The 23,462-nt window shown below is 43.3% G+C and overlaps 1 protein-coding gene across 12 annotated transcripts in view; it reads right to left on the bottom strand.

The window, feature by feature from the left end:
• Window positions 1-23,462, bottom strand: part of LOC138497200 (poly(rC)-binding protein 3-like) — a 3,473,032-nt gene that overhangs the window by 3,144,815 nt on the left and 304,755 nt on the right. For all 12 annotated transcript variants that reach the window (XM_069620521.1, XM_069620517.1, XM_069620516.1 and 9 more), the window contains exon 2: window positions 11,112-11,227. The gene's annotated coding sequence lies outside the window, so the exon portion shown is untranslated. The remainder of the gene's footprint in view (window positions 1-11,111; window positions 11,228-23,462) is intronic.

Genomic DNA, 23,462 nt, shown 5'->3' on the forward strand with positions numbered 1-23,462 from the left:
ATGCCACCAGCTTCAAGGGCACATCGCTGCAAGATGCACTCACAGAACCAGCCAGACATTAGTGAGTTCACTCCCAACACTAATGCATGCAGTCGGGCTGTCCAGTGCATGAGTCTCACTGGTGGACACCCACCCGGAAATGCAAAGGTCACCTCGGTGAATAAGGGGACCTGCCCATTTCTGAAAATCTGGCCTCTAAAAATGCCAATCCTCATTGCCTTTTAGATGCCCAATCAGTGATTCGGCTGCAAACTGTACCTATTGTGTGCTTATAGAGTTCCTTTTACCCAAGATAATGTTCACTACAATGATGAAAATTATGAGCAGTACAGAAATTACCGAAAACATACGTCATTTAATAGTACATGGTTACGCTTAAAGGCCACCAGAAGAAGGTTGATGTTTGGGAGCGAGAAGCAAGAACGAGAATAGTTCATTGGTAATTTACTTTGCCAAATAACAGTGAAATTCCCTTAATATTTTTTATTTTCTTTTACTGGGACTCCTGCCATACTTTCATTCCGCGCCACTTCTCATGCCCTTCACCGTCCCTTATAACCCTTACACATCAACAGCTAAATACCCTTTTTACCACGCAATATAATTTCTGTGAGTTAAATGAACACTTGGTAATTTACTTTGCTGAAATCACGGTACGCTTATTTAGTGGGTGCATTAATTCCGATCAGCTGTATGCACTCTTGGTTAATTCATCAATTTGTATATAATCTTTCATCCTTATGTAAACACAGTTGTTGTCTGGGCCTGATCACGACTTCAGCGGTAACCCTAATACCACCGGATTTAAGGGTCCGCCGAATCAGGGCTTTGGTGGATTTCACCCTAGCTCTGAGCTGGGGGGAAATCCGCCGAAAATTCGCGCTATTACCGCCGGCGGGAAATCCGCCGGCGGTAAGAGCGTGAAAATTCCCCATTGAGCCCAATGAGGAATGAGACATTCCCGCATGGGCTCAATGGGGAATGGGGAATTACTTTAGCGCCGAACTCGTGATCCGACGCTATTAGCACCAGGGAGTTCGGCGGTAGGGCGGTAAGGGTCAAGTCGTGATCAGTCCCGAACATGTAAACATTTTATTTGGTTATAATTTCTTTGAGTTCAGTTGGTCTTTCCTTCATTTTTTCTGGGCGGTTGCCTGAAGTGTTCTTCACAGTCGTAATGCAGAAAGCAATGGCCAGCGGTCGGTGAACCGCACGTGTTTGGTGTCGGTTCACAATATTTATACAGGTGATCATATTTTAGAACTCTGTCTGTGCATCCCCCGACCAACAAGGAATGTAACCAAATAAATCTTGCATTTGCCCTCAATCATTGATACATTTGCACAGCAATGCCCAACATAAATGGGAGGATGTATTATTAACATGGATATGCCCCAGGGAAACACTTGCAGAAACTAACATGGGTATGCAAATAGTTTTCTATAGAGCTGTATACATGTGATTTATGTGCATAAATCACCAGGGCTTGCTGAACATTTTGTGGGAATTCTCAAGAATGGTTAACTGTTGAAGTTATTAGAATTCAACAGGTGCTAAAGGGTGTCTAATTAAGTTCTGGGAACTTTAATTTGATAACCTGAAAGTTTACTGTGACACGTAAGGCCCATTATTCAAAAAGTAGTTAACAGAATGCCATTTCAATTGTTTCCCCCTGTCTTTGACATTGTTGTAATTCTGATCCCGTCAAAGCTGTTTCATCCGCACTTGAAAGACTTGAACATTGAGTGATGTTGAGTGCCCGGACCGCAGTGGTGGCTGCTTCGCCTGGCCTTAGGTGTTGACGATCATGTGGCAACTCCACCACAGTATACAGTGCTGGACTGGCCCACCGGGACACTGGGACTTTCCCCGGTAGGCCTCGGGGGTTTAGGGTCTCTTTTCTTGCTTGGCAAGTTGGGGGAAGGATATATAATTATGAGCGAATGCGTTCTTACACTGGCTGTGGCTGGTGATTTCATCTCTGCCTAGGGCCCAGCGCGCGCCTGCACATTTGTGAGAGGCACCGCCTGGGGAACGAAGTTCACGTGCTCTGCAGCCCCGGGCTGTCCGCTGTGCCGTGCGCGAGATGATGTGTAGGTGCCCTGCAGTGCATGCCAGAGGGAGAGCTGACAGGTCAGCCCCGCTCCTCGCACCTGCAGGACACAAAGGTAAGGACGATCTCCTCTTCTCGCCTGTCTCGGGTGTTGTATGTTTTCAATCTTCTGCTCTGTCTCTTGTCTATCTTTCTCCTTGTGGCACCTACAGATTGCATGAGTGCAGGTTGCAGACTGTATTATTCTGTGTAATCCCAGACTGCCCACCCCCTGCCTGGCCTCCCATTGCACATTAGGTGCCCCGGAGCATGACTTTCTCCCGGCTCCTATCTTCTGTCTGTTTAAGGCCAGTTGCTCACATATCATCAGCACAGCTCGAAAAAGACATTTCAAATGGTCCGAGGCCATAAAAAAAATGTAAACTCCTGTGTAACCTTTTTATGCCTCATTATTTCCACTCCAGGACTTGCAGGATGACTGCTTGGCAATCCTGTCTCTAAATAAAGTATTAGCAATGCTCTGCGATTAGCCAGCTCCACTACCCGATTCATTAACCACGTCATGTATTGTTGTGTGCTGGATAGAAATGGACTTTGAATACCACCTCATAACACACTGTACACCAGAGCCAAACCAGCTACAAAAGCCAGAAACAGAGTTGTACCAACTTCCGGCATTTGCTTTGCCAAAGCCATTTCATTGCGACCCTCAGCTCTCAAAGGGACAGGCTTCACAACACTGAGATATGTGCTGCTTTGTGACAGAGGCATTGGGGTAGGACGTTTAAGCTCTCCAAGCTGGTTTCAAGTACTCTGCTAGTGAAGCCAGGCAATGTGTTCCCACCCCCTGCCTGAGCAGTCTCAAAGTGACGTGTGCATATCTGAGCGAGTCACTGGTAGAGGGCCGTAGAGGTGGTGTATTTCGTTATATTGAAAAGGAACAGCACTGTGGTAATTATCGTTTTCATTGGGAATTGTGTATTGCAATAGGCATTTGGTACATTATTATTTGGACTTTGCATTTTACCATGCATTGGTTTCCACTATGTTGACAAGTAGTATCGTTTGTTCTCGGAAGGCCTGGTGATTGCCATTCAAAATATGGTGGCCATTTTGAGACAGTCATTGGCGAACAATCTCTGTTGACAATGGTCGTTTCTTTACTGTCCCAATGTGTCATGCACTCGCTACAAGCTAGGCAGAAGGAGTCACCTATGGAAAGTTACTTTTATTTCTGGCTTAGGGAAACCAGTGGCCATTTGATGCTTTGCTAGTTTGTGTGTTTTTGAAAATCATTGGTACACATAAAAGTCTCAAGGAGTGTGTCCCTTACCCTTTCTCTAGAGGCTTCCAGGAGGCAGCCATATGGCTATTGTGAGTTACAATTAATATTGTGAATTGCAGTGGTGCTTGGATATGCATTGCTTACTGTAGTTGCCTTTGTTTATCTATTTTGCTTAACTCTGCAAAATTTAATATCGGTTCATACAACTAGCCCAATCTGCGGTTTTGACTGAGTATCCACTGAGGATAAGCAAAGCCAATTCCATCATTTTCTCCAGTCTTTGCGACCTTGTCCTCTCATAAAAGGTATAACTGTAATGTCAGCGCCTGGCACATAGTGCACACTGTGGCACTCTCCTAAAAAGTCCTACCCCTCCCGGAGGGATGACCCGTCTGTGTGCAGGGTCCATTTGGCATTTGGGTTGCCTTCAATACCTGCCAAACCCCACCGGGTCCCTGCTAATTTATAGACCCTTAATCGGCTCGCCACAGTGCCTGAATCTGAGGTGGGCCTGCTTCTAAGCGCTCCCTTGTTCAGCAATAACTCAAGTGGAGACACACAGAGGCTCCCGGACACAGAAGGCGGGCTTAGCTCTGGGTTTGTTATTCATGGCACTAAAACTGTCCGAAATGTGTGTAGAGGCGAAAACTGCACATCTTTGGAAAGCAACGCACAGCACAAGGGCAAACTCGAAGGGAGAGCGAGTCTGAACATTAATATAGAGGTGACAGGTTATTGCCTCCATTAACTTGCCACATTACACGGGTCTCCTGATGTAGCGCAATCATGTTACCGTTTGAAATGTGGGGTATACTTGGTAGGTATGTTAAAAACATGCACTGAAACATGTGCTGTGAACCACACATTACACTCGAACGAACACAGTGTTCACTGGCCAGGCTAGGTCAAAAATATTCACAGACATTTAAAAAATGTCGCCCAAATTCACAAATGAAATTTTCTTCTTTTTTGTGCTTGAGGGGTAATTCTTTGTTGTACAACGTTGAATTTTAAAGCAGGCTCAGTACTCAAAAACAGTCAAACATACCAGGTACACACATTGTGCAGCATGCCCCGCACATCATACCCAGGCTGACCTGTCAGGATATCCCTTTGGGCATTTAACTATTGCCAATAGGCCAGCATTTGGGTGGGGTTTATCAACAGTTACCACTGAGGGTGGGGATTCTGGTTCATTGCGTCCAGGACATCCCCCTCCACTGGTGATCCAGGCATCATTTCTCCACTAATACTGCGTCCATCCCTGCCAGGGATGGCATGGACAGTAGGGAAGTCTGGAGATTTTTCCGGTATGCCTCTGCACCCTCTGCCTCCTGTGTGGTTACCTATTTAATTTTACACATTTTCTCGTAAGAAAAGGGTTTGACTTGCTGAAAAGTTTTAAAATGGGGCCATTTTGAACATTATTTCCAGGGCCACTTTTGCTTCCCAGTCCACCCCTGACAGTATAATCTCTGACTCTGGTGCCTCTTTATAAGAAATTGGGCCTCATTCCGACTGTGGCAGCCACGGCATGAATGGTGAGGGTAAAGGACCGGCACGGTTCATTATAGGCCGCCACATTATGAGTTCTGCTCCGGGTCCCGCCCTGTACGCCTGGCCAGACCAGACGTGCAGAGCAGGACCCGCTAGCAGTCCAGGATGCTAACAACGTGCCCGTCATTAACATGCCCGTTGTTAGCATCCTACCCATTCCTATTGAGCCCTATGGTGGGTCAAATGGGAATGGGGACGTACTGGGTCCGGGTCCCGCAAAAGGGAATTACCAGGCCCTCCAAGGTCGGAATGGCCCGGTAAGTCTTCTTTTGCGGGACCCAGACCCGGATCCGAGTTTGGGGGTAGCCATGCCACTAAAAACAGAATGGCTACCTCCAAACTCGTAATGAGACCCATTGTCTTTTCATAAGCTATAACCGATTGATTTCACGCTGGAGGTGGGCTAAGGCTCAGGCCAGCACATGGTAGAACCTTCTAAAGAAGATGCTACGAGTAGCAAACACACAATCCTTTTGACACCCCTAATGTCCATCCACGGCAATATGATGAATATTGATATAATTATCTGGTCATAGGAATGCTAAACACACTGTCCAGAATGTTTGGGGTTTCCATGAAAGTGAGGCAAGTCTTCAAAATCTTTGGTATGAAAATACACCAGGTGCCTTACCACCACATTTTATGAATGGTCATGAAAAGAGGCCTGGCAAATTGGAGACCATCACATTTGCATTTGGAACTCCTCCTAGCAGATGTCTCCAGCCAAAATCCTTTGTAATAATTTCCACAAATGACTATGCTATTGGAGGTAATAGTAATTACAAGTTTATGTATGACGCTCAGAGACTCCTTGGGGTAATGGTGTGCTATATGCATGTTACAAAGCGGTTACTTAATGCCACATGCTCTAATATTAACTGTTATAGTTACCCAATTTAATGGGGATATCTCAGAACGATGAGAGAGCTAAATCGGCATTGCTGGGATTCTACCTTTTGAAGTGCAGACTTGACCCATGTCAGAAAGAAGTGCTTATTAACCGGTCAGCTAGCCACCTAGACCGGGAGCACTGAGCCACCCTAACTCATATCCGGGAAAGTAAGGCTAACGGCTGGACAGAATAACATATATGACACATTGACAAAGATGCAATGCTGCTACTGAGGTCAGAGGATGGAAGGAAATGTAATGACAAATAAAATAAAAACACCAGGAAGCAGCAAAGAGGGAAATGTGGTATCACAGAGCAAGCGCCTGCCTCTATAAGTGGACTATCCTGGAACCTGCCTCGAGCTGGCTTTTACTTCAGTATCAGTATCTTGGTTGCACCCCAGTCTCTCAGAGCAGAGGCAATCAGCATGGCTGGGTTAATTAATTGGATAGCTGAATTAAAATCATTCATGACAGTGTTTTCAGACCTGAACCTATTGTTTGGGACACTCAGAAAAGGCTACTGCTCAAATAATAAAATCCCCAAATCTTGAGTTAGGAGTTACCATGGGAATGAAATGCATGCATGTAAAATGCATATTGAAATGTTGACGAAGGAAAAGGCAAACGAAAAAGGGGGATTTTGGGGCACTGTCAGGGCTGTGTCTTGGATAGCCCTGACCCACTTAAAGCCCGGCATGCACCAGTGAGCCAGACTTTCTGAACATTTAAGAAAGAAGAGATAAAAGACATGGTGCTTGACTCAAGTCAGCACAAATCTGAAGCTCACATTCAAGGGAAAGGGGCTCCACACAGAACCTATTGAAACTGACTTGCAAAGCAATGGACGGCTTCTCTTTATTGCAACGAGAATGAAAGATATATGCTGCCCAATACATGCTTCAACACTAGTGGGCCTACTTTGATTAATCCCTTTCACCATGTTGCAGGACGCAACATCCTTTCAAGCGATGCTATCACGCTTTCATTTCCTGCAGCCTGTCCTGGAGACCGCTGAATTTGGTGCAGTTCGCACAAACCTGGGGAGATCATTTCCTTTGGTTTTTATTAAATTGCTCTTTGGTGGGATTTCATTTTTCTGGAACACAAAAAAAAGTCAACTAATGAGTAACCTCATTTGTGAAAGAAATCATGAGAATTCATAAGCTAAATGATTAAACCACGTTGCTCCTGACTCTCCTTTCGTTGATGTGTTCAGGCATTGAGCAGGAGTCTGCAGCGTGTAGCTCTCCAGATGTTTTGGACTACGACTCCCATGATCGCTCACCATTTATTATGCTTGCTGGGCTGATTGGAGGTGTAATCATAACCCCTTAAGTGCCAGGGACGCATATGATCGTCCTTTTTGCATAAATTTGCATAACAGCCTGGCACATAACATCTGCAACCAAAGGTTGTCACAAGGCATTTTTTCTCTTATGTCGAACAGGTTAAGCATAGGATGTTTTATTGCTTTATACTCCCTGTGAATCAAAGATCACAGCTCTAAAAGTAAAGTGGCCATGTTTAGTTGGTCTTATGTTAATAGCTTAGTTTCTTGACTGCATTGTATTGCCATACTGTGGGTGCTACGAAGTGGCCTTATTTCAGTTGGCTTATTATGAATGACCAATGAAAAGAAATAAACTGCCAACAAAATGCCAGCAACTCCAGGCCAGAGTAGATCCTGGAGAATAAAGTCATACTGCAACCATACTGGATATGCTACAGGTCAAACCTCGAGGGGCTCATTAGAAGTCCCCCGCTATCCTGCCGGCAATTCTGGCAGGATACCGGGGGATCACCACCGCCCGATATCCCGGTGCTACTGGGCTATCATGGCTGGTCAGAGACGTCGGTAAATCCCCATGGAATGGGGATGCCGCAATCACCGGCTCCATTAATACTGGTGCCGATAATTGCGGCAATTGTCTGCGGGTAGGGGTCTGAGCTAGCGGCAGGTCAGGCCTGCTGGTTCATTACAGCCCCTACCGGCAGACTTTTGCCGGCCTAGAAAGGTGCAGGTACATGTTGTTACCGGCAGCTTATTTTCCAGACTGGCAACCTCCGAATGAGGTTCAATATCTTCACTGGTTGCTTCAGATGTCCCTATTTTCTCACAAGATCATCCCCACACAGAAACAGTGTGACCTAGATAGCAATTTGATTCGAACATGTGCACTATTTAACCATTTCACTGCAGGGCTTCAGAGGTTTTATATGGAAATGATATATACGTCCTCAAAGCCACTGTAATCGTGAGTTCGCTACAAAGTGACCTGCTCTTACATGCTACCTTGCAAAACACCATCAAATAAATAAATATAATTGAAATTTCACCGCAGTGAAAATAAAATGTTTGAGATGCTCAAAGGAATCTTCCCTTTTTCTTCCGCAAAGAAGGAAAAAGTAGGGAAATGGTGGATGGTGCAAATAGTAAAATCAGTGGTGTTAAATAATGAGAAGCAGAGAAACTGCACATGGAAGAGTTGGGATGCAGCTTTCCCAGCACACCCACTTACAATGGGCCGCCACGAGTGTGGTGCAAGTTCATCGCCATTTGAATTGACTGCGGCAGTTCAGTGCCGTTTGCTATCATTCTGTGTACCACCAGCATTGTTAAGTGCTCATTCACGCGACACTTGTATTCAAGTGCATTATTTTGGCTGCTAATTGGGCTGTCTGGTTACACAAATGAGTGACTGCTCATAGTATGCTATGCATGAAAAGACTTCCGTTCTCCAAAGCGTCACTGCTGTGCTCCCAGTACCAGTGACAGTCACCTGTAAAGAGACTTTAATGATCTTTTGAACCTGGGCCCTGCATGACGGTTGTTTTCCTTATGGCGCTTAGCACCTTGCTGTTTGGAGGAAGGGTGCGATGGCTGTTCGCACCTTATCCTTCCGTGGCTTTTGTGCTGCCGAGACTGCGTGTCTCCGTAGCTGGGGAGAGGAGAGGAGCAGGCGCGGGAGGTTGGGGCTGCCCCTCTCCCAGCTGCCGATGGTAACAGCAGTTACCCTGCCTCGCTTGTGGGATGCCCATGCAGCATTGCCCAAAAGTGGGGGTAACGGTATGACCTCCAAAAATGTACTGCACCGCCAAACTTGTGATGAGACCCTTAATACTTCAATTACGCTTTTTATATGTGCTACAGATTTTAGGCAGATAGGGGAACTGATGTGCAGGGCAATATACTGGTTGTGCCATTATTATTATTTGTACAAATTAAGGAACCAGGAAGAGACCACATCTCCTCCCTCATTTTGCAATGAAGAAAGCGGACATCGGGGTGATGAACAATGAATGAAAGACGTTCATGATGTTAATATATTTACATTTTGGAATATCTTTTCATTTCTGATGTCCCAGCCATCGATTTAACACTTCGAAAATGAGTAATAACCAACTGAAACTATATGGAACCCCAAAAAAGAATGCTGTAATACAAACAAAACAAAACCATGGATGCTTTTTTCTCATTTAAATGTGAAATGTGCATTAAAACAAAATAAAAATACCTTAACCATTGTACATTGCAAATATATAATCAGAGCTAGAAGGCAGATATTTAAAGTCCTTCTGTCCCCAAACTGCCCCTTACAAACGCAGTAAACATGGGGCATGTCAGTAAAAGTGGTGGTAAACAATTGAAGCCACCACTTTTACCTATCCTCCTCAAAACGAAGATGACGCCCATTGAGAAGTTGCAGTTTACATCTGAATGTGGAGTTACTCATTGCAGGGGAATCCAGATTATGTTCTACTGATCAGCTCGCTGCGCTAATTGCTGTTTTGTGGGGAGAAGTGTTGTTAATTCGTGTATATATACTAAGGACCCCGTCCATCTTATACTGCTGTGAATATTTAGGCTATTGTATAATGTTGTGAATATTCTGTAATTTATATCATGTAATGGAACGAATGTAATGTTTGAATTTTACTAATTGCTAAGCTGTCTTATAACCACGCCGTGACACCTGAGGGTCTGGGCGTGTAACAAATTAAATAAATAAATAAATAAATAAATAAATAAATAAGTGAGACGGAGGTCAAGAGTGGCCATTTTCACCCAGTGAACAATATGCACATGGCAACATTAAACTACTGGTGGGAAAGCTAAGTGCACCAGATGTATATTTATATACATTAGTCTACACACATGTGTAATACTTATGACTCTATCAACAGAAATATATATATATATATATATATATATATACACATATATACATATATATATTCAGTGAATGAACGTTAAAGGTATTTTATGGTTACAAGGAAACCCCCCCCCCGAACACTTGAAATTTGCCAGTTATGGTAAGCTAAGCAACCATAACTCGTGCCACCACCGTGCACTGCTACGACTAACACCCAGGACATCAAAGATAGCATCATAAATGTCATTGATGATATCACTGATGACATCACATATCTGGGCCACTTGTTTTTGTTCACTTACATATGTGGGCCAGTTGTTTGTGCTCAGTGACAGTGAGAATTGTAAAATGTAAAAGGTGCTATATATCTAGAAGTTAAGCTTGTCCTATGTTGTTAAGGTACTTTCTTTAGGGTTTGGCCTGAGCTCATGGTGGACATACACGGGGAAATAAAGACCCTCAAACACACAATTGATTTGTATACATGATTATGAGCTTTAATGTTATTGTCATTTTCTGATGATGTTGATTCTTTCCTCCTTACTGGAGTTTCCCTGTATGTGCCTCAGACGTCTATGCATTGTTGTTTGTACTAACACAAGTTTGTAGTATGTCTTGAATTGTTAGCTATTTTCATAATTAACATTAGTCAAAATTCGAATAGGGCTGCAGTTATTATTGTACTGGCCAATATTACCAGATAAAAATGCTGTACTTCTATGGTGCATGCTGTAGCCGCTGCCTTATTGCATTATTAGGTTTCCGTATTAACAACAGCACTCAAATGTAATGTTTTGTTTAGATGAATAAATTATTTAATACATTAAGTTGTTCATGAGAGGTCTCCAATGACATTTGTGATGTAATCTTTGATGTCCTGGCTGTTAGTTTTAGCAGTGCACGGTGGTGTGAGTTATAGTTGCTTACCTTACCCTAACTGGTGAATTTCAATGGTTTTTCACTTTTTATTACTGCAACTTAATCATAATGTCTCTTTAACAACATTGTTTTACTGCATTTCAGAGGTTTTTATTGGTTCAACTTAACCATAATGTCCCTTTAACAAAGTTTTGTTTTACTGAATTTCATTGGTTTTTACCAGAGAGATTAATTTGCTACAAATTCCTTGTACCATGTTTTAATGAGTACACCTAGAAATCACACTCACCCACAATGTAGCTGCTCAAGAGTCCGCTGACAGGCAGAGCGAAAGTCCACAGACATCAGGTAGCACCTACAAACCCAGGAGCACACGGGACAGTAGAAAATGTAGTCCCCTTCAACCTACAAAAACATTTACATAAAACAACATTACTTAAATTTACTACACCCAAATATACCTTTTTGTACAATTCAACATTTAAAAATGTGAAAGCAATGTTTCCATTTAGCACACAATATTATGGAAGGAACAAACACAAACTATAACTGTACACCTCAAATGACCAATTCATTACAAGACTTCATACAGTCTGAGATACTCCAGCAATTCATTCCAAAACAAACTCTCACCAAATAGTAAGTAAAGTGCATGTATTTCTCTATTATTACCATTGATTATATAAACATTTGTTATAAGCAAATATTACCATTTTTTATTTTTACATAAATGGCAAACACACTTGAGTGGCACGAGGAAAGCTTTCCAAAAGAAGAAATTAGTGATGATGCAATCTCTAACGGTAAACAATACATCTTTCAATATAAACACATAGTGTAATTTTTGTAGAGCTCACTGAAATTTTTTTTTTCTTTTCATATGGTACATACTTTACTTGAATAAAATACACCACCAATGGATTATGAGCAATCACAACAATCCCAAAGACTGTCCCAAAACCCATCTGTACATAATGAAATAATGATCCTCTCTGCAAAATTGGATACACTTAGTAATGACTTCAAATAACTTTTAAATTATGTAAGAAATCATGTAATTAGAAATGTAAAGTATCACTGTCCCACTTGCACCTGTCCCCCTTGCCTCCAAAAATCACCCCAATCAGATCCACAAAATGTACTGAAAAGACAGTTTGAAGAAATTTCTCTCCCTAACTCCCCCGATCATGAGTTCCTAGAAATTTCAAATTCTCCCATTTATGTTTCCCATTCCGATACCCCATCCCTTTCATGAAAACATTTGTTTTTTTCTACTATAAATGTCTTGTATATTATTCTGTGATCTTTTTTTTAACAGCCCAAATAATAGTCTGTGGACTACAAGACTGTTTGGAGTGTCCGTTTTCAAAAAGGGGCATCCAAGGACAGCGTGCCATATCTGAACATGTCTGTTTTTGCATGACACACTTTTAATTAGTTTGCGGACAGCGTGCCCATTTGAGAACATCCATGCACATGCGCCCGATGTCTCCCACGAGTGGGGTGTCTGCAGGCATCCACCATCGCCACAGACGTCCCCAGACGTCATCACGTGACTGCACCACGGTGGCATGGCGACCTGTCCACGGACAGTGCCTGTCACTGTAGACAGTTTTGAATGTTTATCCTTCCAGAGCTCCTGGACCCATTCTTAGTTAATCGGTCAACTTTGTACAACTTCCCATGACCTATTTTCAACTCACTGGTCTGCAGACAGTTGCACTGTACGTGGACAGTTCCTCTGAAGGGACCCACCGATTAGCTGTAGTCATTCTCAATCTGGCACTCCAGGAGAGAGCATGGTAGAGGTCCTGCTCTGGCAAACCAACTGCAACCAGCATCACTGGCGTCAGTCATGGCAATCCCTCCTCCCCAGCCACCACCACCACCACAGCAACCATCTGGAGGGCCTGCACAGGGGAAGTGGCACAGAGATGCAGAAGAGTATGGAGAGTATGAGCAAGATGAGGTAGAGAAAGTGCCAACCTCCAGCATCCAGAGTGAGTCATCGGTGTGGTGTTTTTTACCACTGTTGGGGGTATACCAAAGTGAGACACACTAGGTGCCACGTCATACTCAGTTGTGGAAAATCCGGGCTGTACTCCTATGGGATCACCTGCATGTACCGCCACACGAGATCCATTCACCCGGGTGCTCTGAGAAAGGCTGTTCCTTTCTCAGGGAGAAGCATGGTGAGGAACTCTACCCCATCTTGTTCAACCGCTCCTGCCACCACACAGACTACTCCTGTGGGGCAGTGGATCCTGTCGGCCACCTCGCACGCCATAGAGAATGCTGTTGACCATTACCTTTTGAGGGTCACAGTATTATGTTTGTACTCCAGCACACCGATCTGCAGGGGGGAGCAGCCAAAAAGCACATGAAACACTGCCACCTACCTTAAATTTAAGGCCCACCCAACATCTTCCCCTGTCCACCTGACCCTCCATATATTTGGTTGGGGTCCCTTCCGGCCCTTCCCTCCCCACCTTACCTTGCCTCTCTTGTAAAAAACAAAAACAGCCCAAAATAATACAAAATTAAACTTTTTTTAAAAAAAGGTTCCTTTAGGAGCCACCTTTCACAGTTAAAAAATAGAACTAATAATAAAAATGTCAGGACCTTTTGCAGTCTGCATAGTCCACAGTCAGTACGAATGTCTGCGGACAATCAGAAATTCCAGCCAAGGGGTGGGGGAATAAAAATCTTTTTACTTATTTTTCACTGAAAAAATTGTGACTCTTAGAAGAACCTTTTTTTTAAAAAATGTGGGAGTTTTATATTTGTGTGGGATTATTTGGTTTTATATACTGACCTAACAAATGTTCTACTGAACTTAATTATTTTTTCTAACTTTCACAAAAGTGCTTCTATTTTTTTCCTGTTTTTCCTTTTTGTTTACGTCAACTACTAAAGAATAATTGAATTCATATTTTATGCATTCACAGAAACAGTTTCAATGCATTTTGAAAATTTTCAAGAAAAAACTGTTTGCCAACATCAGGCATATGCACTCCATCTCTTTGAAACATGATGACAGTTTCAAATTTGATATTTCATTCTCAAAAGATGTCATGTAAACACCCCGCAAAAAACACATACAACTTTGGTCACATTTCGGTTTGCTTTATCAATTTGTGGACAAAATAAATTTGCAATGCATCCACATTTGTCTCTGAGCTCGCCAAGAAATAAAATGAAATTCCGGTAATATAGCCCAAACTGTTGCCTCCACAGTGAACTACAATGATGTCCGGATGCTTCAAATTAACCATATTCTCACAAAAAGGGAGGAATTCCGACGTCTTCATTCCTCGAACTCCATACCATGAAACTTGAAATTCTTCTAATAAAAGATTCTCAGACAATCCACACTTATCAGAATACACCTTTAGCCAATGGACCCAAGATGCTCATGATCCAGGCACTCTGCTTCCTCAAAGCCGTCGCCATAGCCATCTTCACTGCACACAACAAAGATAACTCTTGCTATCCAGTCTTCCAGCACACTACACACCACACACAGGAAACCTGATTGGCTGATCGCCCGTTGTCCGCAGACATCCACAACTGTCCACGGTCTCCACAGTCCGCTTTCCATGTCAGGAATGCTTAAAAGACCTGTATGGCATGTGTGGTATCTGCGGACCTCTGCATTGTCTGCGGACAGCGTAGCACAGGGCAGCCCCTTTACCCTTTTAACTTTTAAGTTTGTAACACTCCCTCATTGCCTGCTTTCAAACAGTCACACATCATCCACCAATTGCATCCAAAAAATCTATATGTAACCCTGTCATGTCAGTTCAACACTTCAGATGTACTCTTGAACTCTCAGAGTACGTGTTTCCTGTTACGCACAGCCACCTGCATCAAAACTACTGTAAAACCCTCCAAGAATTCTATCTGCAGATTCAACATCTGCATCTAACAAGACATGGTACAGGTATACTTATATTTTTTCAAGTATTTTTTAAGCATATTCTCTTTTTTAACCACTATCAAATGCCATGTATTGCAGCATTTAGCTCCTGCTCACATAAATTGTTTCTTTAGGAGCATTTTCATGAAAGTTAAAAAATTGATATGTTCATTTATAGCAGCACTGTGTGTAACTTTTTTCTAAAAGAAAGGCAAAGCAGATTGAAAAGATGTATAGAACATTATTAAGTGGCACTTGGTGTGTGGAAGTTTAATATGTTGGCAGTACATGCATACTTGCCAATATGACCCTTCAGACACGAATACAGGGTAGGGCAAGGCCCACCCAAAATCTGTAAATGCCCACTCAGCAGCGCTGTGAGGGCATTTACAGATGCTAATGTCACTGCAGTGGACCTAACTACATTAACTTCAGGCCCCACTTGCTAGACAATCCTGGCTACGCCTCTGTGACCCATTCCAATCTGTAGGTGTTTATCAAGTCTTGTTTTTTTTCTTTGCATTCTAGGACTTCTAATTCCACTTCTCCCATTACAACACTCTACTACAAGTCAGACAATGCTAAAACAGGACTGGTGGGAAGATTTGAAAGTGTGACATTTATAATGAAAAATGGAGAATGCTGTGGATTTAAAAATGTTTCTTTTTTGGAGCATTTTCATGAAAATTCAAAAAATGCATATGTGCATTTATAGCAGCACTGTGTGTAACTTTTTTCTAAAAGAAAGGAAAAGCAGATGCAAAAGATTTGCAGAACATTTTTAAGCGGCAGTGTGTGCAAGTTTAATATTTTGGCAGTACATGGATACTTGCTAACATGACCTGTTCCAATATGTAGGTGCTTATCCAGTCCTAGTTTTTTCCCTGCATTCCTGGTAGTCCAAGTTTTATAATGGGAAAGTGAAACTACAAGTCACAGAATGTAAAGAAAAAAACTAAGACTTGGTAGCGCGTGTTATGTTTGCTTCACTTACCATAACTTGCAAATTTCAAGGCTGTTTCGGTTTTACTTGTAACCATAAGATCCCATTAATAAAGTTTTTTTCCCTAAATTTCATATGTTTTTATTAGTGCAATTTAACCATGATGTCCCTTTAACAAAGCTTTTTTCACTGATTTTCATAGGTTTATATTAGTGCAACGTTACCATTAGTGCAACGTAACCATAACGTCACTGAATATATTTATATGAATCCATAAGTGATAAGGCAATCATTCAAATATACAATCTATCCAAATAGACTGCGGAGGTGCAAAGGTTTATGAGCTAGTCAGGGGAACTGACTAATGAATCATGTAAGCCACTTAAACGGATTCACTCATCACAGTCCCTACAATATCTGATGAAGAAAAATATGTATTTTATCACTTCAGCAATATCAGAGTGAACAGACTAAAGTAACACAAATTATATCAAGAGGAAACATCAAGCATTAGAAAAAAAGGTTCTAACTGACCAAAACAAAATATCAGGTTAATGCGCATGTTTTGGTGTTTCAGTTAATTGTTTTGTCAACATCTTCCTCACGACCAGAGCATTTTGATGCTGTTGTATCCAGATAGTACCTCCGGATAATGATCTCATAACCCTTGGATCTGCAACATTTTGCTTTCCAGAGGCTTTGGACCACAACTCCCATCAGCGCTAGCCTGAAAATTCAAAGAAGAGGGATCATGGGAGTCACACTCCAAAACATCTAGAGCACCGTAGGTTGCAGAGCCATCCCATAACCTGTCCGTTCTCGTTTGAGATCTCTCTATTTAGTTTTCTCAACAGATGTTTCTTATAATGTGAAGTTTCGTAGTAGAATGGTTTTATTTCCAAACGAATTATTTTGTCAACCAAGTATCAGGTAGGCAGCTGTAGTGTATAGCGTCCCTCATCTATGAGGGTGAGGGACTTCTTATTTGTAGCTCGTTGACAGATAGCCTTATTTCAGTGGTACCATTGTGTAGTTTGGCTCATAGTTAGTTGATTGTGCATAGGGACACCACCTGGCATGGCATTACAGGGCGTTGAGTTGGACTATTCGGTGCGCAACAGGTGGGGGTGAAACACCACAAGCAGAGGTAATGGATATGGCTGGAGCAGATGTGTAATTGTTATAATAATAATTGGTTATGCGCTTAATAACCAGAGATTTATAAGCGTGGCCCCGGGGATGGAACCTGTGTTGCTACATGTCATCCTGCATTCCACGACGAGCGTGTTGCCTCTGAGCTATCCTCCCAAGAATGTATTTGACACACATTGTGCTAGCATGAACACGCTATTTACATGACCTCTGCTCAGGTTTGCAATCCATCAGTTTAGTGGTAATTTAGTACAAATTGCTGCTCTTTTAAAAAAAAAAACGTAGGTGCACCAATGCTGGTTAGGAGGCTGAAGGCGACGGCAGTGCATATTGCGGTTAAGAAGGCCGCCTGTGTGTTTTGAGGATGCCCTGGAGAATTCGAATGGACCCTAGAGTTTGTCAAGTTGTGTTGCTATTCGCGTGTACCACAATGCACCTCACCTTAGTGTGAACATCCATATGTCCCCTCTGGATATGCAGATGCCACTACTGTTTCCACCAGACATCTATTTCTCCTACTCCCCCAGCACCTCCCTATGACTGCATCTACTCCCAAAGACATTTTGTTTGCCTTTAATAACTTTTTCTAAACGTATATCTTCCATGCGGTGGTGAAGGCGTCTGCAGAACATTGATACGATTTTGCTGATCATAAAGAAACCTGGAAAGGAAGAGGGAGGAGGACTAAGAAAGATGAAATCAGCAGGCAGCAGGAGAAAGCTACACTCTCTGGCAGAAGGTCAAAATGACACCACTGTGACAAGCGGGTCCATTCACTGCCTGTTGGCGGCCACACTGCTATGGAAGCTGAGGTATAATGAGCCCGGATTCTCCACTGCTACCTTCATTTTAGTGCCAGGCTGGTTCAGACAGGATTCTGCGTCTTTCAATTCTAAAAGAAGAGCCGTGTCCATTTGAACATAGAGAAGAAGTTGAAGTTGCACCACTTATTAGAGGTGCTCATTGTGCCAGCAACATTTGCCAGCTAAGGGATTCTAAATGCAGCGCTGTTGGGACAAGGAGGCCTAAAGGTGAGGGGAAGAGAGGAAAATGTGTGTGTGTATGTGTCTGAGAGACAGAGAGAGAGAGAGAGCGAGAGAGAGAGCGAGACAGAGCATAATAGCAAGAGAGCGACAGGTACAGAGAATGAGCATTGTCCTGAAACATTTCACCATGTGACTGTCAATATGTTATTATGAAATACTAAAAAACGAATAAACTTATGCAGCTCGTATTCTCTCTTTCTCTCGCTCGTTCTTTCTCTCACTCACTTTTTTCTGTCACAGTAACACACTCTCACTATCACACGCTCCTTCTTCTCTTCTCTTCCCGTTGCCTTCCCATTCGTTCCCCTCCTATTCCTTCTCTTCCATCCCGTTCACGTTGTCCCCTCACGTCTTGCATGTCCTTCATTTCCCCCTTCTTCCCGTAAAGTCCCTGCACCCCATTACACTGCATCCATTCCCTTAACGTCCCTTGCTCCCCTTTCTTCCCTTTATGTTCTTTATTTTTGCCTCCGATTTTCCTCTCCGCCCTTCCTCCTCTGTTTCTTTCTCTTACTGTCTCTTACTTTCCACTCAAGTCCTTTTACTTCCGTTAGTTCCCCCGCACTTTCCTGATTATCCCATCCCTAACTCCTCTCCTCTCCATCCCCTCTCCTCTCCTCTTTTCCCCATCCCCTCTCCAACCTGTCTCGTCCCCTCTCCTCTCCTCCCCTTACCTCTCCTCTCCTCTCTCCGCTCCTCCCCTCTCCTCTCCTCTTCTCTCTCCGCTCCTCTTCTCTCTCCGCTCCTCGCATCGCCTCTGCCCCTCCCTCTCCCTCTCATCTCTTCTCCTCCCCTCCCTTCAGCCTCTCTCCTCCCCCGCCCCCTCTCCTCTTTTCTACCCTCTCCTCTGCACTTCCCCCTTCCTCTCCTCTCCCCATATGCATGACTAGAAGGTTTGAGATCCGCATTCATAAGGCAGGATGTTTACATATGTAACTTTCCACAAGATAAGCATTTTTGTAATTCTCATTGTGTTTAATGTACTATGTGTACGTGTGATTAGCTTTTGTTCCTGCACTGCATACTTTTGTGTATTAATATGTAATGTTCTTTACTTTTTACGTGGCATTGTTGAGAGAATTCACTGATCCCGGGTTTGGACTAGCGTCCATTGAATCTATTGCTGAGCCAGCCAGAATACGTCAGATCCGGTTCATCATTCGCAATTACATTGATGACGTGCTGATGATGTCGCTGCCTGCAGGGTGCCATTGGCTCTTCTACAGAAACAGCAGGAAACCAAGTTGGAGATGTAGGTAGAATCAGTGCTAGAACCTACACTTTTCCACACTGCATTGGCAGATTGTGGTTGGCTTTAGTTAAGCAAATTTCAGCAATCCATTAAAGTAATAACAATTTTAAATAAAATAAAAACAGAAATCAAATGGAGTCATATAAACAACAATGTTAAAAAGTCGAACATATTCTCTCTCATATATTCCATGTTACAATACACAATAACTTAGTGCTACTTGTTCCCATTGCTTACCACGCTAAAACTGTAGCATAAGTTCCTTAGCACCCAAAATGGATGTAAGCCAATTGCTAGTATTTAATAGTGGTAAACCAGCTGGCAAATTTAGTTCAAGAATGAATACCTCGGTTCACTCGGGGGCAGTTGTGCGTAACTACAATTCTACTAATATATCATAAGAACTAAGCACTAAGTACATTTAAAAGCACTGCCTACTAAGGAAATATCACTTACAGAATCCCAACAACACAATCAGATGATCTACAGATTCTACAGTGAATACATCAGTCTCAATTGAAAAGTGACACCATAGCTTTCCTCCTAGGGATGGCCTTTGTTAGAAATGTGCCCACAGCCCAATCAATGCACGGGTCCCCCAAATTCATCCCACAATCCAAAGCAACTTTTACAGTTCTCATATTACGTGCTTTCCATAGCCTTATATACAAAGCCTTATATATAGGCTTTGTATAAGCCTATCTGGTCTTCACTATGGCGCACAGGAGCACCCGCTCCCTTTAAAGATGGCCAGACCCTGAGCAGCCTGAAGACACTGCACCATCGTGGTGACGTGCTCCAGCTCTACCCGCCTCAAGTTTGCCCCCTCCCACTCATTTATTGCCACCCGCCATTACATCATACATGAATCATTTCACGCCAATCAACCACCTCTCGCCAGCCGTCATCCCCTCAAAACCTCCTCAACACGCACCCATCCGCTTCTTACCCCCCTCTTTCATCTCTCTCTCTCCCCATCACCTAACCCGACCCCACACCCTCCCTTCCCCCTTTTAATGCTGTTCCCCCACTTGCACTATCCAACAGAATAGCACACCCCACTCCACTAGACCCACAGCCACCAACTCCTGCCTGGCATCTCCCAGGCACCACAAACGACACTCACGCACCAACTCAGACCTCCTACACAACCCCTCACCTGACCACCTACCAGTATACGACCTGACTAGGACGCATAGACTCTCCTCGCGCACCACACCCATACCTCAGTGTACTATAATACAGGCCCTCCTGCCCCCTCAATACACAACACTTCTATATCCCCCCTCCCCAGATAAAGCCTACGGGCCCGCCACCCCCCACTACCAACACACAACTAAACTGGGCACTCGTCAATGCACACTTTGTTTGTGCCCATTCCAGAGCCATTCATGACCTTATTATAGAACACAATTTAGACATCCTACCCATCACAGAAACATGGCTCCACAGCCCAGCAGGCCCCTCCTCTCACTCCCCATCCTTCCATGTTTCTCCATCATCAGAGCAGAACGCACCGCCTAATCAGGCAGCAGAGTTACCCTCATCCAAAAATCCTCTCTTCCAATTAGAGAGTTACAGATTAACCCGTTTCCAGGCATCAAACTCTTACCATCAATTCACACACCATGCTCAACATGATGCTCCTTTATCGACACCCCAACAACACAAACACTCCAGAATTGGATAGCTACCTCCTCCTTGCATCCATGATTAAGGTCACCACCAAACCTGTCCTATTAGGGGAGTTGAAACTGGGGCTCAATGACCCATTCGACAAATGGGCCACAGCTCTATCCACCTCACTCTCCAAAATGAACCTCACCTAAATAGTAACTGCACCTACTCAAAACAAAGGTCGCATTCTAGATTGGATTGCGAACCATAAAACCAATCTTACTGTTATCGCTAACACCCACCTCCTCTGGACTGATCACCATCTGGTAAAGTTCTCCCTCCTACACTCATTAAACCGACAACATTCACACCTTTACCGCTCAACCAATCCTCACTCGCAATGCCAGCAAGCTCGCCAAAGATACACTGCTGCCCCCACTAGTCCAACCTTCAGCTACCACCTTGTACTCTGACCCACAATCTCTCGCCAACCAATACAATACAATGCTCCTAAAAGCATTAGACGTACATGCCCCCCTTAAATCCATGGCACCTAAACAGAAATGGTGCGATAATAGTTGGTTCACCAATGAGCTATAAAACCTCCGCCGACAGAAATGTGCACTTGAACACCTCTGGGTAAGGCACCCAACCACTGCAAAGAAAATCGCCTTCACGACTGCTGCCAACAATGGCAAAACCTCACTCATATGCACCAAAACCAACCTATACAACACCAGAATCACTGAAGCCCACTTCAACTCCAAAGATCTCTTGACTATCTTCAAGCCCAGCCCTCGACTCTCTTCCTGAAACACTGAGCCACTACCGTTCAAGATGCCCTTTCCAATAAAACTCTCAAGTTAAGAGAAAAACACATTGCCAAAAAGATCCTCCTCTCATCCAAAAGCTCCCCCAAATCAGAAATCACCATTGTCCCACGCCCCCATACACCAACCCTCCTTTCTACTTCTCCCCAGTTACTACTACTTAAGTCACCACAATAATTCACAATAATTTCAACTCCTGAAACAATCCAACTGCAAAGGTGATGTCTGCCTGCCACACATTATCAAACTTTGCACTGAAGCCGTCAGCCCCACCATCACTGACTTCATCAATGCCCCATTCACCTCATGCATTTGCCCCACCTTCATCAAAGAAGCTTGGGATCAGGGGTCACGCCCTAAAAAAAATGGGGAACTCATTAACATACCAATTGAATGTGGCCTCAACAGAAATTAGCATATCAAGGTGCCCATCACTCAAGCTAGACGCAAAGCTCACTGGCTCCCAATCAAAGCCTGCATCAACTCTCACTCATCGATGCATCCATGCAAAAGCCCCTCTTAACTCAATCACCATCTTGCAAGAGAATACATCACACGCCCCCACGCTCCTCCTCTACCATCATGCTGCTCACGTCCAGATTTAAAAGCAAACGGGCTGGAGGATCCAGCATCACTGTCATTGCTTCTATGCTCTGGAACAAAGATTAACTTGCAGTTAATCTCCCTCTTACCTAACATGCAGAAAACTCCTCTAAACATGGTTGTTTAAGAAATATGACTAATCTCACACATGTATCATATGGCATATGAATCTGTTACCTGACTATCTATTTGTACTTAGCTAGTTCAAGCGCCCTAGCACCCATGGGTTTGGGTGATAGACACATGCTATAAATAAATAAATGAATGAATAAATACATAAATAAATAAATAAATAGGCTACCAAAAATCATGAAGTGTTGCAGAGGCTCTGTGCCTTTGTTGCAAGGACAGAATGAGTCGTTATTTTCCTGCCTTCATCTCTGTCTGAGATCCAGTTGGCAACAATCAAAACTACAGTTGTGTAAGTATATACCTATGACTCTCCCAAGAAACCCCGTCAACTAAGACTGTTTCTTGCAAACCATCTTGTATATGCCATAACCGTGGTATGCTATTGGTGTTAAAGGTATCGGCAAGATGCTTTATCAACAGTTCACCAATGATGCATCACCATTATACCAGAGCTTCAACCAGAAGACTGTGGGCTCTATGGCAATCAAGTCATGCGAATCATTGATGCCTACATCCTCATGCACTGCAAAGGTGGATGCTGACCCTGGTAGGTCTAAGATGGGACAGAGGAAATTATCATGAGTTTGTTGTAACTTATGTGGCAGTGCATAGCCCCATATTGCTACACCATACAGCCCAATCAGAGGGGACAGGTGTACTTGTAATACTCCCCTGATGGCCTGTATATTAATGTTAATCAACAAATCCTGAATAGCTCCATGTGTTGCGTTTTATTTTTTGAGCTGGGCCCAATGTCGAATGATTTCGCTGACCTTTTGAAGTAAATGTTTTCCAAGAGAGGAAAAGTTCAAACAACTTTTCAATCTAGACACATTAAGCTCAATTTGCTTCAGTTTGCATTTCCTCCTGGCAAAAACTACAATGTTAGATGTTTTTACTTACCAGTTAAACCTTTAGAAGTTATGGAAACAACATGGGAGCTTGCCAGTATCTTCAATGCTACAGGGGTTCTAGCAAGTAACATGGAATTGCCGGCATAGCTCAAGTCTGGAATACGTTTGTGGCCTATCCTGGGAATATCCCAAGCATACTCACTCAATCCATCTGACGGAGTTTGTACATGTACTCAATCTTGCCTGACACCTTTCTTGATACCAAACGCTTCCGTTCAATCGTCACCCATTC

Source organism: Ambystoma mexicanum, chromosome 5q, assembly GCF_040938575.1.
Source record: "Ambystoma mexicanum isolate Mex_15411 chromosome 5q, UKY_AmexF1_1, whole genome shotgun sequence".
NCBI classification, from domain to species: domain Eukaryota; kingdom Metazoa; phylum Chordata; class Amphibia; order Caudata; family Ambystomatidae; genus Ambystoma; species Ambystoma mexicanum.